Genomic DNA, 12,893 nt, shown 5'->3' with positions numbered 1-12,893 from the left:
AAATTCAAATTCAGATGCTATTTTTTCATTTATTTCCAGGTAATGTTCTACCTTGATCCCATCCTACCTCTAGGGAAGTCCATTAACATAAAATTCAACACCAAATGAAAAAAATTAACTTTCTTTTCATAAAGAGGTTAAGTCTGGTAAAGGTTGATAGTTGCATGGTGATGGATGGTCATTGTGTTTTCCCCTCTGTGAACTTTCTAGAAAGAAAGTTCAACACTTGCTGAAGAGAAAGTTGGATGGAAGACTCTCAGAGGCCTTCTGACTCATGTACTCATGTAGCTGTTTGCTATTGTAGATAATCATATCATATAATATTTTTATAAACTAAGTATGTTCTACTGTAAAATTAATTAAGTTGATGCCATTACTTTTATTAGGACAGCCCTCATTCCTCTAGCAGTTCCTCTAATTTCTTACCTAAATTTTATAATAATCCTTTGGTTTTGTGTCAACGATGTCCTTTAGATTAGTTATTTCTTCCTCACTGCTGTTTATTCCACTCTGATGTATTTGCAGAGAGCAATCCTATCTCTTCTCAGCCTTCATTCTGTGAGTCTAAGAGTCTAAGCCAAGGGTTTTTTTATTTCCTATTGTAATATGTGCCCTCTAGTCCACTGATCACCCTTGAACAGAAATTCCTTTTCATTCTTCAATATAGAGACTTCTTCCTGTATTTTAATAATTTATCCCATTCCTATTATCTCTCTTTTGTGGCAGTAATCTACTTCTTCCTGCAAGATATCCCAGCCCACCTCTGATTTGATGATGATTACTGCTTTTGTGCGTTCAGCAATGTTTAATAAGCATTAATGACTTCAGCACAAAAAGAAAATCAGTGAAAGTATAAAGCAAGAATGGTTTTAAGACTGAACTTCCAGGAACGTCAGTGATAACCTTCTTCAGTGTTTTTCTTAATGGAAACTTGATGTCATGTTCTTTTCAATCAGGCTTACTTTCCAATCTTAGTATTAGTCCCTTTTGTTGGGTGTTTCATAGCATATGTTTTACTGAATTAGAGGTAGACTAAATCTACTGTTTCCCTTGTCTCAAAGTAACAACTCTTCTAGAAATGAACAATACCTGGCTAGATTAGCACGACCTACCTATAACAAACTCATTTAATTCTTGCTCTGTTTTCTGCAGAACTCCACATCTTTCATTATTATTTCCCTCAAACATTTTTATAAGCTTGCATAAAACTGAGATCAGGTGTTTTATATTTGTCCAAACTATTTCCTTCCTCCTCTTATTAATCATGGATACTATGTTTGCTATCTTCTAGTCAGATTTGCTTGAGTATTGTGTGCTGAGTCTTTCAATGTTCTAAGATAGTCAGCAGCAGAACTTCAGTATAAAATGTGGAGCATAAAGGCCATAGGCTCAAAGTTTATCTCTATTTAGCAAAGTACTAAAATATGTAACTATGTCTTTTTAGCTGATTTATGCATAGGTCTAAAATCAAAAACATCCTTAAATTTAATAAATTTTTACCCAGAAATAGTATTGCTGTATATCATCCACAATGCAGACACCACAATTTAAGAACTTACCTGCTTTTTAATGCACAATATGTTTGGCTGTTATGTAGTTTCATACTTACTATTTTTCAGGTTGAATAAGACCATGTTTCCTTAGTGCACCAGTGAAAAGATTACTTAGCCAGTTCTTCAGGTAATGTAGATAAACATAATGCTGTAGCCATCACCTACACTGGAGCCAATAAAAAATGAAATCAGTTATGAAATCTTACTTGCTATGCATCCTGCTGACCATTAACTTGTAAATAAATCTCAGAATAATTCATCCAATTGAGATCAGAAGCAGACTATATAAAGCTATGCATTTCTGGATCTCAACAGTGATGTGTATGTGAATTTTTCCTTTATCACAAAGGTGAAAAGCTAAACCTCCAGCCAGGAGAGAAAAAAAGTCCATTAACGACCCACTTCACACTTAATTTAACAGCAAGCATCAACAGGCACTGGTTATAATGGAACTCACACCAACCTTGCTTTCTGCTGGCTGTCCCTTCCCTGACAGGAAAGAGGGGAATTGAAGAAAAAAAAAAAAAAAAAAAAAATGGAATTGGCAGAATACACTTGAAGAAGAATGTCACCTTGTTATCCTACAGATCTCTGCAACTGCCCTGTTCTGAAGCCTGAAATGGCAACTAATATTACATATTACTCACTGTATAATCTGGGAATATCTAAAAAGTCTCAGCCACAGCAGAGTCACTTCAGGATTTATTTTATAACTGGAAAGGCTGCCTGAGGGTGCCCTCAAATAAACTCCTTATGTGTGGGCTCAAAACAAACCTGATGCTGTTGTATTTATAGATCACTTCTGGAATAAGTCTAACGGAGGCTTCATTTTCTACCACTTAGAGCCAAGGGCTGGGAATAGACTCTCAAAAGGATACCAGGTGCTACTCCCAGTATTGCCATTGACCGACCTCTTTATGCCTCAAGCTGCTCAGCTATAAAATTGAAGGCTTTTTAAAAATAAAATCAAGAACTCTGAGAAAACCAACAATAGCATGGTTTTAGGCAGGTCACGAAGTCAAATGATGGCAGTTCTATTCCTGGCTCTGAAGTGCACTCAGCCAAACCTGGAACAAGTTATTTAGGGCAAGCCCACACCACACAGCTCAGCAAAGAGCACTGAGCTGACTCAGAGCAAACCAGCTTCAGAACCAGAAACGGATAGTTGCAGCAGGAGACTGTTCCACCTGAGCTGGCTCACTAATTAGCTCTAATTTGGGCTAATTAACCCAAGCATACAGGCTCAGCTGTATTGACTCATGCACAAGTTAGTCTCCTCAGAAGACACTACTTTGTGTTGGATAGCTACACCAATCAACCTGGAGCTATCCAACCTTTCCCCATTACAGCACAGAATTATGATGTAGGATGCATGCTGAAGTTATAGTACGTAGTAGTTGTGCATAAATCACATTTTTCTATTTTGGTTTGATTTTTTTTTTTTTTAATGCTGATCCAGACCTGCCCTGCTCACCTCACTCTGGTAATGTGGGATAGACACTGGCCAACAAGGCCATACCCTGTAAGAATTGATATTGAACCCAGCTCCCAGCCTCCCATTCCTCAGGGAGCAACCATCCTTGTTAAGCCCTGAAAACAGACAGCTGGACATGAACCAGTGCATCCTGGCAGCAAAGGAAACCAGCAGCCTCCTTGTCTGTATTAACAGGAGCTCACCCAGTGGGTCCAGGGAATGGATCTTCACTCTTACTCCAGGTTTGTTAAAGATATCTGGAAAACTGTTTCTAGCCTTACTCCTCCCCTGGCCACCCAGTTCACAGAAGATCAGTAAACTGGAATGAGTTGAATGGTAGGACACGAGGATGACGTGGGGCTGGAGCACTTGCCTCATGAGGAGAGACTGAGTGACCTGGGCTTTTCAGCCTTTAGCAAAGATGACATTAAGGGGAGCAAACAGCAGCCTGCAAGTACTGAAGAAGATGTTACCAAGAAGATGGAGCTGGGCTCTTTACTGAGATGCACAGCAGGAGACAATAGCCACAAAATTAAATAGGGAAGCTCTGACCTGACATAAAGAGAATTTTTTTTTTTCTCCATGAGGACAGTTGAGTATTGGAAGAAAAGCTGTTCAGTCTCTTAGAGAGTTTCAAAACCAAACTAAACCGCTTGGTATACATTGACCCCACTTTGAGCAACAGTTTGGAATGACACCTCCTAAAGTCCCTTCCAATCTGCATGATCATATTCTTCCAAGAGAAAATACTTTCTGGAAACAATGTTCATTTTACTGTGATTTTAGTAAGGACAGTGGTGTGTAATGCCCAATAAGATGTTTGGTAATAGGCACTGAATGGAAGTAGAAATAACACAGATTTGAACCTCTCTGCCCCTGACATTATAGTGATACTACAGGCATTAGGCAGCCCCATTGGTGTTAGGACATCAATGGTGACTACTGACATTTCAAAAAAATACCTAGAGGAAATGACACAGAAGCATAGTGCTTGAAACATTGAAGGCTAGAAGCCCCTTCAGAGCAAAGCTCTGTGAAGTCAAAATTTCCCATGTGACCTTTCTGACTGTCAGGGCATAACATCTCAGTACATATGATCTACAAATCTAGATGTATATGTCTTCTACATGTGCACAGTAAACCAAACACTTTTAGGACACATTGCACCTCCTGGACATGCACAGAGCAAACCACATTGCACATCTGCAGATGGTTTGATTCACACAGACATGGTTTGCAATATTTTTGAGGAACTCCAGATGTATGGTTTTTGGTTGGCAGGATATGACCCGCTAGGGCCAGAAACAGCAGGGAATCCTGGAAAAGTTCCTTGTATAGAAAAACTCTGCCCCAAAAAATCCAGAACACATCCAAGAAAACTTAAATATGCTGTAACATTTTCATGCAGCATTTCATTTCTAGCACCCAGCAGTGGCCTATGCTGTATGGCTCCTGAGAAACGGCAGATAGGAAAGGTCTCCTGTTTCTCTTCACACCTACAGAACCTTCCTGCTTAAAGGAATTTACAGTTTGCCCCACTGTAAAAGATTAGAGATTTTACAAAAGCTTCTAAAATACAGCGTTTTTAAGACTGAAAAATGTCTCAATGGTACCAGGTTGGAGGTACTTACAGTCGTCTACACAACAGTCCAAAAGAATAATGTTTGTACATGTGCCTGACCGTCCTATTCTTCCCATATACAGTTCTCACTGCACACAGCCATTTAACATGGAGAGCAATGGTTCTCTAGTCTCAGCTGACCTAAAGCTAAAAATAAATTATTAAACCCTATAAGGTTGGGAACACTTGAGGAGTCCTGGGTTTGTTTTTTTTTTGTCCATGACATTCAGGATTCTCAAGATTTGTTGCCTGTGCCACCTGGTGACACTGTCATTACATCTTGTTGCTACATACAATTCTCTGTTTTACTATCACATGTTTTCTTTCTGCTAGTTATTGCTCAGTCACAACAAACTCAACTTCAGAAACTCAATGGCATCTAACACTACAGTTAAGGAGAATGCAACCAACTGGCAGTTTGAATGGCTTATTCAGAGACCTAGTAAGAAAGAAAAATTACAAGACTACTTCTGCAGCTGTGTTGCTACATCCTGAGTCACAAATAGGATGTAAGGTTTTTGTATATAACTTTTGTCTTAGCTAAAGCTACCCTGGTATTGCAAGGAAAGGAAATAAGCACATGAAGTAAAGGTAGTAAAATATATATATAACCTTTTTCCTGAAAAGGCAAAAAAATTAAATTGGTAACACCAGAGAGTGCTGCCAAGGACTGTTATGGGGTATGTCCTTCTATAAAGGAACTCTACCAGAAATGAAAAACAACCCAATTATCCTAATTTTAGCAGGTTCCTCCTTTCAGTATATCCAGATGAGAAAAGACAGGAACTGAAGTTGCTGTAATAATCCAGTTCTGAATTTTTCAGCTCTACATGTGCAGATAATCACAGCAAGAACTGAGGATTTAAAATACAGCTATTGTCAAAGCGGAAAGGTCATTTTCCTTCCTCTAGTACAGGTCATGTTTTTCAGAAAGAAAACCATGGCTACAAGCAATTAAAATACAACATTAACTCACAAGACAAGGGTTTAATTGCCATGAAATATACATGTAAATGTAATTTGCTGCAAGCCTCATGTCCTTATGCATTACTTGCAGGTTTGTTTTGGTTTTTAATGTGACCATTTTGATAAGTAACCTGTGTAGTTGGTTCCGCTATTCACTTTATGTATCAAATACGACATATATTCTGCAATACAGTCTGCATTAAAGAAATTATAATCTGTGCAATATTTGTGTTCCAACATATCCCAGGACATCCTAGGAACTGAAGAAAATGAGTTAAGTACATATAAATATGTCACCTGGGTTCTGTGTGCCTCAAAGACGGAAGTAGGCTGAAAGCGGTGTTCTTTCTTATTCCAAACTTGCTGGGTTCCTCAATAGTTGGATTTTTCTCCCTTTTTTTTTTTTTTTTTTTTTTTTTTTTTTCACAGTGACCCTTACAGGGGAGACTTATATTTAACAGTGGCTTTCTAACATCTGTTTACTAAACCAAATAATGTAGGCAAAGTTGTGGCTGGAGATAGTGTATAGAAACAGCAAGGCCATAGAAAAGGGAAAAATGCACGTTTATGCTGAAGGATCCTTTTGTTTAGTCCTTTTGAGAAAGACCTCGGTGACCTTAGAAAACCTTCAGCTGCAGCCCATGAAACTGGGTTAAGAGCCTCAGCCAAGGACCTTGAGAGCCCTCTACAGGCCATCAATGCCTGGTAAGACAAAGAAGAGTGATCCTGGTAGCCCTGCTCTGCTCATCTTCATCTGCCTTGATGTGTGGATGAAAGACATGTTTTATTTGCCATTTATCACAGTGGGGGTTTTGGTGTGCAACGGTAAGCCGTCCCTTTAATGATGCCTTCAGCTGGCAGCATTGTTTGGCTTAAATAACTACTTGCCAAAAAAGGAAAAGAATTTGTTCTCTCTCTGGATTTGTTATTTCATTAGGGTTCCTCAAGAGAACTCCAATAAAGGATTTGGGTCTATTAATCACCCTCCACAACCTTCTCAAGTAATTAGTCTTTAAAAATGTTTGCTACCTCCTTAGTAGTACATAATTTGATGGTGCTCAGTGAATCAGCTGAGGTTCAGACTCACTAACCTTTAGAGGTTTGGCCTGTCTGAGCTCATCAGTCTGGGCCCCCAATTGAACTGAAAACTGCACTTTTTTCATTCTTTGTGGCAGGTTTATAGTACAGCACTGCTGGACGCCTGCCATGAAGGAAAACTCAAAACATACAAATTCTTCATAAGGCAGTGGTAGAAGGTGGCACTGAGAAATAATGCTCTCATGCTGTCAGAGCTGCTGTGGGGAGAGCGGGGGGAGCGCTCATTCTAAGACAGATGTAGCAACAATTGCTCCTGTTTAACTCCCTAAATGGGTAATCCTAGTTTATGGGGCCCCGGTGACGGAAATCTTGCTGACATCGCCCTGAGGATTTTTTTTTGGCAGGGATTATGGGTTCTCTGGAGAGCATTGCAAGCGCCAGGCTTACAATTTCTGATGCAGACCTCTTGAAATAAGTGTAACATGCAATTTTCTTTGAGGATGCATACATTTTAATGACAAATTTCATTATGAACATAGCTAAAAGTATTTCCAGTTTATTCCATACATAAAATAGACAATGAGGCAGTTTCATATTGGAAAATATGAAGTTGCAAGCCTCTCATGAAAAAATGCATTTGGCACCAACAGGTAAAGCAGTTCACATGCCTTGTTCCCTTTTCTTGGCACTCCTGGTTCCATTGGCCTTGTTTCTGGTAAATTAAGAAAGCAATTACAGATTCACAGACCGCTTTGGGGACATTCCAGGGTTTTGTATTTGGCATTAAAGAGAGATACTTGCAAGCTGCCCAAGCCAGTGCTGTAAGGAGGATAAGGATTTCATTTTGCTTCATTTTTTGAGATTTAGACTTCTGATAGAGATTTTGTTCTGACACTGACTGGAAAAATAAGTCCTTTGTTTTATTTTCCAAAAGAGATTTGAGCCAAATGCCTATTTTCAGATTAGATAATTTTGCTTTTCTTGTTTAGTTCATAGGTTTTTTTTCCAATACTGGACAGACAGACTCAGACAGCCCCTCTGACACTATATCTTTTGGGGCTCAGAGACAGTGGGCAAGGAAATTAAAGACACAGCTCAAATCTGTGCTCTTCCTGCGTTCATGTGCAGTAGTTCACCTGCAATCCCATTAAATCAGTCAGAGAAAAATTGTATGACTGGGACACTAATATTCTGGGCCAAGATCCTTTAAAAGACAAAATCTCAGTTAAATAAATTCAAACTTTGACAATTCTTTTTGCTAATATGAAGTACAGGAATTTAAGGAGAGATGTTAATCCATCTTAATCTAATGCAAACTACGTGCTTTTTTGGGGAAAAAATAGTGTGTTTCCCCCTTGTGTGTGTATCACCCCTTGCTGTCAGAAATGTAGAAGCACAAAATATTTGCAGGTGGGAGCCCACCTATCCAGTCAAAAGAATTTGTCTCAGTTTCCAGAAATGGCTTTGCTTGTAACTCATTTATTGTTTTAGACCCCTCACACATAAAAGGCAGCACTTGCATTAGTGAGTTATCCCGTTTAATTAAATTAAGAAAGAGTTCCCTAAAGTCAGTAAATAACAATGTATTATATTTCAGTGTTTCTGGCCATATGGTATACATTGCACAAAAACATTTAAAAGATAACTGGACATACCTGAAATGTCAGCAGGAACCATATGCATTCATTTTTGTGCCAAAGGCAAGGGCTTGTATAAGGCAGACTTTTTCATCCAATAATTCTGTCTCATCGATAAAGTAAACTTTTATTAGTGGACATTTGTAAATAATTTATAAAAGCTGAAATGATCAGCATGTTGCCACGGATCTAAGTAACACTTGTTATAGGCAAATGTGAGTTGAAAAGTCAATTCTACTGCATCTCTCTGCCAGGAAACAACAGACCGATCAGTTCTATAATGATTGTTTATCTCATTAATAAAAACTCTTGTTAAATGATTTTTGTATGTATGCTAGTGTTCGTGTTTCTTTGTACACATAGTACTCATTGCAACATGTAGTTATGAGTATCTGAAGGCAGTTGTTAAAAAATGTCTGAAAATACCATTCTCCAGCTGGTTCTCTCAGGTTTTAGTGGTGGGGCTGGTAGAATGCAGGATGAGTCTTGCAGATCTTGCTGGTAACTGCAGGGTGACTCTTACTTATTTAAAATAAATATCTGAATGTGGCACTGTAATTTTTTTGTTTTCTTTTACTCCTACACTGGGAATTTTTAACATAATGCAGGTTAGTTTGGCACAGGGAAAAAAGAAGAAATCCATTTTAATCAGCATGACTCTGCTGGCCAAGGAATATAAAGCACCAAACAGAACAGTCCTTAATCTTGGTGGAATTTTTTTTTTCAATACCTGAAAAAATAATTATTTTTAAGAAGACTCCCTTGACCCCAACTCTCTAACTGACTATAACTCCAAAAGACAAATTAAAATATGGGCCCTCAACACCTATTGTGGTCCCTTTAAAAATATTCCTTGTAGTGATTGAGAAGGATTTCAAGTAATCTCCTTATGGCTGGTTGTAAAATCTCAGTGACTGAGGTAGACATAGGAGTTAACAGGTAACAGAACACTAAACCTTTAAAACATTTTTTGTTTACCTCTGTTACTACTAACACTTCAGAAGATGGGTGGAGGAAAAAAAAAAAAGAATAATGTGAAATCTAATATTTCTGCTTCCATCTACGCAACTTGTTATTTGAACTGTGAAAACAGAAGCTATTTGTTAATGTTCTGATTCTCTTTTTGGCTCTTGTAAAAGGGCAGACAGATAACATCAAGTAGCTGTGCAAGGTACTGCTTGTACCTTTTCACTCTACTGCTTAACCATGTTGGGTTTAGTTGAAAAATAGGTGGTGTCATAATTTCAGCTATGTTATTGTTTATAAAAGGATTCTGCATCATACAGTCACACTGACCACGTAATGTCTCAAACAGAATATGCCAGCCTCTATCTACTTAAATCTGTATTAAGTCCCAAATACACAAGTTTGCAGAACATCTCACTTTGGAACACTAAAATTGTCCTTTAAGGACAGAAGATGTATAGGAGAGTAGAAATAGGACCTGAAGAAACCCGGTGATGCATCCTCCTTCCACCAAGGACTTTAAAGTATCCAAAATGTCTTTGTACAGTCAATGCGTGTGCGTGGAAAAGGTGAATAAAATCATTTTAAAACATGAAACTGGTTAAAACAACAGCTATAGAGCATCTAACAACTGGCATGATTGCAAGCAGTTTTATTCCCAGAATATCAGGAAACCTGACCTGATTTCTGCAAATATCATAATTATTCACAAACATGGGATTCATCACCCTGATAATCTGTGTCTGTCCCATAGGACATACTTTCCCACCACGTGCTGAAAATGAATCTTGCTGTGATTGCTTACCTAACACTTGCAGTATTTTTCAGTTCCTTGATTATATGACCAGAATAATAAATTAAAAACAGCTAATAATGAGTGAGCTTTCAAATTGATAACTATTCATGCTAAATTACATACAGCTGTAGGTTTTCATAAGCATATTAAAATACACTACGTAGAGGACCAAATACCTATAGTACATAATACTTCACAAGTGAAACCAATTTAACACTTTTTCAGAAATGTGTTTGTGAGTCATATTGTAACATTATGCCAGCTTTATGCTTTTATATTGAGAAACTATGAAAAATTACAAAGCCAATTTTAAGTGTTTATTATTACCAGTAAATGTAGACTGAAGCTAGGTTGCAGCTGTAAACTCTTATGATGTAATCTATACCTGTACAACATTCTTTCACATGTCACTGTTATGTTTCTATGTACCCTAAAAATGGAAGTTTCATATTGAAACTACCTAGGGAATCTATATAAATTATTCTAATACCTTTCTTCTTTTATCATTTTAAGATGTTTGCTTAAAAGAAACCAGACTTTCAAGGTATAGCTAGTATCATGGCTTCCTTTGTATGTTAGCCAGAAACAAAGACATTTTACCTCCTGTAACAAAATCTTATCCAAATTAATCCACATTTGGCTATGTTAATCAAATTATGTATTGCTCTTTGTTTTTTTTTTCCTGAAACATGAAACCCTTTTATTAAAATCACAGTATCCTCAAGAGCTAATTTTAAACAAATCGAACTTCCATGAAAAAATTGGTACATCAGGAAACTTCTGGCTGGTTCTAAATTATTTGCCTGCTGGGGTTGTATTGAAGCTAAATCTTCCACGAGCACAATGTGGCACATATTCCACCCGGAAGGAATCCTTGAAATGTTTGGTCACCCACTTCTTTGGCAAAACATATTCATAGAAAATCCACCACAATTCCAGTCCACCATATCTCTGACCAGCAGGTCAAAAAACCCAGAAGTTTTAACCAAGTTAACATGTCACTGTGAAAGGACATGCTACCATCTCTCTCAAGACCTCTCAGGACAACAAAGATGGAATCATAGGTCAGTAAATCCACTTTTCAGCAAAACAATGGATACTCAGCCTTCATTAAACTTTGGCTGCTAAAACACAGTGCCACAAGGAGGCCAGGAGGGCAGGGAACTCTGACTCTCTCATTCCTTGTTCCCAACAGTGTTATCCAAACTGTTTTACAATTCTAAAAACACCCATGAGAGTTTCTGTGTGGTTATCAAGCCCTACCTCATTGACACTGTGGGAAATCTAGCTCCTGATATGTCCAAAATGTGTTAAGCTTAAAAACTTTTGAAAGGTCTAAAAATAGTGTGTGACAAAAGCTATGATTTTGAAAAGTAGTTCCTCAAAATACCTGGTAAAGCATGGAGAAGGAGTAGATTCAAGTGAAAATAATAATCCTCCTGGCCTTTTCATTGGTATCAATTGCTACTCGAAAAAAATATTCTTTCCACTCAAATTCCGTAAACAAAGAGTCTTTTCTATGAAACTAAGGAAGGAGACAACACAGGTGTTTTTAAAGAAAACATTTTAACCTTCACCTCTTTTACAATTTTCCCTCTATACATCATCTATCTAAACAAAACACAATGTTTTCTAGTCATTCGGGCTTTCAGTAGCAGTTAAATTCCCCACAAAGTGCTGACCAGAACTGTGGCCTGGTATCTCCGTGCTAGCTCACTCCTGTGGAAACCTACGTAAAGCAGGACATCTGCTAGATCAGAAAGTCTAACATAAAAAACAAAAAGATGAGTAGTACTGATACATTTACAGTACTATTAAGAACGGATTTTCTGGTGCACTGCTTTTCCTTACCCCGAGTGCGTGCAAATTGAGGATGTGGCAGGCACAGCGAGTGTGGATAAGTGGTTTCCTTAGAAACAAAAAAAGCAGAAACTATAAAGCAGAACATCCTCCCAACCAATGTGACTTTTTAATGGTGCTGATAACACAGAGAACAGATGTAAGTAGCCTCACTGTTTGTACACAGCACACAGCATAGTTCCCTAAATAGCTGGATTACTTTCCATATAAGATCATAAAATCTAGATAGACTCTCACAGAGCTGCCATTAAGGAAGAGGACACGACTATGACGTTCCGATATTAGTATTATAAGCTAAATATAGCAGCCGGCATTTCTGGTGCCCACTTGTTCTCGTTTCTTCTGTGATAAGTAATTCATCTCCCTCCTTCATGTTAACAGCTAGCTCACGTGTATTGGAAAGAAGTGACCACTGCAGCAAGTATGCTTCTAGCAAATCCAGGCTAGAGCTCATACTAATAAGCCATTCCTTTGTCAAGTTTTTCAAAAATAGAAGCCCAAATTAGGTACGCAGACAAGCGATTCCTGAAAGAGCTGAATGTCCAACAGCACTTGAACAGAACTGAGAGACTCAGAGGGGAAACAGAAAGTTTGCATTTATGTAGAAATCAATTTGGTGAAAAATCTTCATGTTCATCTCTGGGTGTCATGGGAAGCAAGGAACCACTCGCAGTTGTGCACTGAGTGGGCCATGAGTGACACTCTGCTTCAGGTAGAAAGCATAAATGCACCAACTTCAAATTATTGAGTTGGTTTCATGGCTGCTCTGTGTCTCTGCAGCCATATGCACCATTCAGGGTAAGTCTGTAATCTTCTTTACAGAACTTTTTAACATACTAAATATAAAGTGTCATCTGAAAGCAAAAAATTTTGTGGAAAATCACTGAAAAGGTGATGCAAAATTTCATAGTTTTTACAGTTTTCTAAACCTATTTTTTTGGTTCTTTAAAAGTGACACACAGAGTTGTAGGTTTAGAAGAGT

The 12,893-nt window shown here is 38.0% G+C and overlaps 1 long non-coding RNA gene across 3 annotated transcripts in view; it reads right to left on the bottom strand.

Annotated features, from left to right (window-relative positions):
- Nucleotides 1-12,893, bottom strand: part of LOC110364684 (uncharacterized) — a 124,461-nt gene that overhangs the window by 25,457 nt on the left and 86,111 nt on the right. For 2 of the 3 annotated variants that reach the window (XR_010469593.1, XR_010469594.1), the window contains exon 3: nucleotides 1,560-1,719. This is a non-coding gene — a long non-coding RNA (uncharacterized LOC110364684). The remainder of the gene's footprint in view (nucleotides 1-1,559; nucleotides 1,720-12,893) is intronic. The other variant, XR_010469595.1, reaches the window with a different exon arrangement.

This window comes from Columba livia, chromosome 1 (assembly GCF_036013475.1).
Source record: "Columba livia isolate bColLiv1 breed racing homer chromosome 1, bColLiv1.pat.W.v2, whole genome shotgun sequence".
Lineage (NCBI taxonomy): Eukaryota > Metazoa > Chordata > Aves > Columbiformes > Columbidae > Columba > Columba livia.
This window is presented reverse-complemented; position numbering and strand designations above follow the sequence as displayed.